Below are 4,013 nucleotides of genomic sequence, written 5' to 3'. Positions count from 1 at the left end.
GATAGATAGATAGATAGATAGATAGATAGATAGATAGATAGATAGATAGATAGATAGATAGATAGATAGATAGATAGATATAGGGACGGGTAAGGGAGTGTTGTGAAATACATTTTCTGTTGTATGACTTCCAGTTTCCATATAAACTTTATTGATATGAACAATTTTTGGTAGTTTAAAACAGAGGTTCTCAAACTGGGGTCCCAGGACTTCCAGGGGTCTGCGAGCTGTGTCTTGGGGGTCCTCCAAAATTTCAATAAACTATTAATTTGGTTTTTATTTTAAAAACAGCTTATGGAGAACAATGCACTAGTCATTCTATGGAAGCCCATTTCCGCCACCCTGATAAAAAAATAAAACTTGTATCTCATTATTATGAGATGCTATCTCATAATTATGAGATAGCTAAGTCATAATTATGAGATAGCTAAGTCATAATTATGAGATAGTATCTCATAATTATGAGATAGCTAAGTCATAATTATGAGATAGTGTCTCGTAATTATGAGATAGCTAAGTCATAATTATGAGAAACAAGTTTTTTTATCAGGGTGGCAGAAATGGGCTTCCATATCAAACAAACATACAAAGCCAGACAAATAAAAACAATATTCCCATTGCATATAGGGGTTCAAATGACAGTAACATATCTTTAAAACAGCCTGGGGTTTATGAGGGGGGTCCCTGGTAATTTTTCATCCTTGYAAGGGGTCCCCAGAACCAAAATGTTTGAGAACCCCTGGTTTAAAACASTGCAAATAAAAACAGTTTCTTTCACTAAACTTGTTGCTTTGAAATTGCGAAGTTGTCTCTAATGACGAAGACCAACAAGCAATACCCGGAGAACCACCGACACACCCAAGAAAACACACCCATGGCTGCTTTTAAGACATGAAGAGACCTGAAAACACTTGAAACACGACGCTGTCGGCCACTTCAGCTCCTCGGCCTGTGTACACCCGTTATTAATTTACAGTTTCTTTATTTGTTCACATGTTAAGGTGTCCCCTTCACTGGAGACCAATTAAATGATAAAGCGGTGCTGTTGCAGGTTTATGTAAATACACGCTGCAAGAGGCTTGTATTGATAAATGGCACGGAATTATAAAACAGTAAATAACTGCGGGGGTGAACATTATTTCTTTTTTGTTTGATAAGGCTGCAGAGGAAAGTGTTGCGTCTTACGGTGAGTAGCACACCTTTTTTTTTCCTACTTTTTAAGGGCTATTACATTTAAACGGGATAGAAAAGGACAAAATTAATGCCATACAGAAGAGGAAACGAGGGAGAAACACTTTCTCCAACTCCACGTCTCAACAGCTTGCGGACGCTAAAAATGGAGTCTCTTATTGTGGCAGTCAACATCATTAAAGTTGCATTAAGCAATATTTTTGCTTTTACATAAACAATGAATCAGATGGCTCCCTGAATCAACAAACTATTTTGCCAGTAGCCATATGCCTTTTATTTAGATGATCGTGTTTTTCATCTTAGAGCGAGAAAATCAAAGAAACACTGGTTCATGTAAAAAAAAAATCAAGCCCTGCTGCTCTCAGGCCATAAGCTTACATTAGCCATTTATACGCAAGATGTACAGCAAACTAGATAAGACGTGACTGCCAGAGAAAGTTAAAACGTTGAAAGCCAAACAGACAGCAAGAATTAAAGGAATAACTCCCTCTGACACGTCTCCACGGGGAGCGGTGAGGTAATACAAGATTTGCCACGACGGCAGTGAGAGATGATTACCGCAGTCACAGGAATTACTTTTGCCCCACTGTCTGTGACAGATCACACGTTTTACATCTGTTATTACCTGGAGAACAGTTTTTCTGCTGTACAGTTACACACAGGGTGGATTGTGACACGTGCAGCGTCCTCGACGCTTGTTTCCAAAGCTGCCGCTCCTGAAACAATGCATTTGTGGTGAGTTTTCATTGGCCTGCTTGGACATCCAGGATCTGCAGCTCTTCTATGCTTTTTATTTGACCGTTCTTCTTCTTTTGTTTAGTTGTAGCACTGTTCCATATCAAAAGTACAAAAAAAAGGGGGGGGGGGGGGGGGGTTGACAAATATTCAAAGATATGTCACCCAAAAACTTTGACAACATAAACAGGTAAGATACTAGTTGTTCATATCTTTTTCACAAAACCCCAATTCAAAAAATCCACACTATAAATAACTTTATATCTTGCGTGTTTACTTTATAACAGTTCAGCTGTGCGTTGGAATTGAATTCTTAGTTTAAAAAAACATCAACTCATTTGCTATAATTTATGTGAGTGTACCTTCCATGTCCTTTATCTCACTCAAATAACAGAAATTAGAACATTTTAAATCTTCTTTTTTTCCGTTTATGTCGATAGGGGTGGTCCTGTTTCTCTGTGTGATACYTACAGCCCTGCAACAAAACAGAACCCAGAACGTGACATAAAATATAAGTAAAATAATAGAAAACAAACTGTATAACAGAAACACAGACTTGTTATTRGAACACATTGCTTATTGCAGAGCACACAGATTTAATTATGAATTTGAATATTGCCCCATATACTAATATAATGCCTGCCAACATTAGCTAGATGGGAGGTTTGAGTGCTTTTAAATGAACCCTTTTCGTTTCACAAACTCACCTTCATGTGAAAAGTCAACTCCTTCCTTATGGCACAAATTAAAAATAAATACTGTAAACTCAGAAGCCCCATCCAGATTAGGAGGTCACAAAGTTCCCTGATAACTCTAAGCTGGTCTCAGATCAATAATGCAGGTGAAGCTACAGTAAAGTGATGCAAGGAACTGACAGACTGACTAACAGGATCAGACTGTGTTCGTGTTGAAGTCCGACAGGGTCGAGGACGGTCGTCTTCTCTGCAGATCTCTTATCTTTCTGTACTTCTTCAGGAACTTCTCCAAAATCTCTGTCTGAAAATGTTTCACGGTGTAATTTATAGAATTGTATTATTTGATACTGATCAAAACACATGAGGAAAACACAAGAGGAGAAAAAAAACACTTATTRATTTCTGTAGTTCAAGTCAGGAACTGACAGAAAGCAAACAGAGCAAACACGAGGATGTTTACGTTAAGAAGAAAAGAAAGGAGGCAATAAAACCACATCACAATCATTTAGTTCTAATACAGGATCTAAGATAAATATTGGCAGAAAATTATTTTAACCCCACCCCTAGCGCTGATGTAAATCAGGTTAACCAGGTTAAAAAAAGTCTATAGGGGAATGAATGTASAGTAAGTCAGAGCAATGTCCTTGTTAGTGGGTGTACTAGTTTTTTTATTTTTATTTTTTAACACCATTTTAGGACTTTCTGAAATTTAATGAGCAACTTTATTTGACCTACAAGTAATCCTCATAAAGTTAAAATGGCAATCCTTATGAGACAAAACATTAATTCACATGTGTCAAACACAAGGCCCTCCCCACCCCAAAAAAATTTTTTTTAACTTAACATGAAATTTGTTTCTTATATCAATGGTAAACTTTAAATGTATGGTTAAATGCAACAAAATTACTTTAATAAAAATAAATTAAATTAAAATAAATTAAATTCCTGTCTCTGAGCTGTTGGCTTGAAGTAACTGAGCAGTTTAGTTGGATAGCTCAGTACTAATGTCTGAAAATAAGCTGCTTTAAAGTCACCATCAAACATAAACTAAGTCTGCCATAATGCAGCTCACTAGAAACTCAGTGAGTAAAACTTTATTTGTTTTACTTTTAATAGTATTTCTGTATTTATTACAGATTTAGACCGTCGTACACTTAGTTCTTATCAGTGTTTAAAAGAGGACGTGTTAAAACTCTGTTTAGTCAAAGTTAAACATGAAACATCAAAGTTCATTACAACTGGCCCTTCGAGGGCCAACATAACGCTCATGTGGCCCTCGGTGAAAAAGAGTTYGACCCCCCTGCTCAGGGTTATGGTGCGTTCACACCGAACGCGATTTCAGCTTCAAAATCGCACCCAACGCTGAAGTTTGAAGCTTGTGCACTTTGAGGT

The 4,013-nt window shown here is 37.0% G+C and overlaps 1 long non-coding RNA gene across 2 annotated transcripts in view; it reads right to left on the bottom strand.

The window, feature by feature from the left end:
- Positions 1–1,362: 1,362 nt before the first annotated feature.
- LOC106527103 (uncharacterized) overlaps positions 1,363–4,013 on the bottom strand; it is a 23,867-nt gene continuing 21,216 nt past the window's right edge. For both annotated transcript variants that reach the window (XR_001311340.1, XR_001311339.1), the window contains exons 3-4: positions 2,289–2,401; positions 1,363–2,019 (exon numbers count right to left, since the gene is read on the bottom strand). This is a non-coding gene — a long non-coding RNA (uncharacterized LOC106527103). The remainder of the gene's footprint in view (positions 2,020–2,288; positions 2,402–4,013) is intronic.

The sequence above is a fragment of the Austrofundulus limnaeus genome, unplaced genomic scaffold, assembly GCF_001266775.1.
Source record: "Austrofundulus limnaeus strain Quisiro unplaced genomic scaffold, Austrofundulus_limnaeus-1.0 Scaffold308, whole genome shotgun sequence".
NCBI lineage: Eukaryota > Metazoa > Chordata > Actinopteri > Cyprinodontiformes > Rivulidae > Austrofundulus > Austrofundulus limnaeus.
This window is presented reverse-complemented; position numbering and strand designations above follow the sequence as displayed.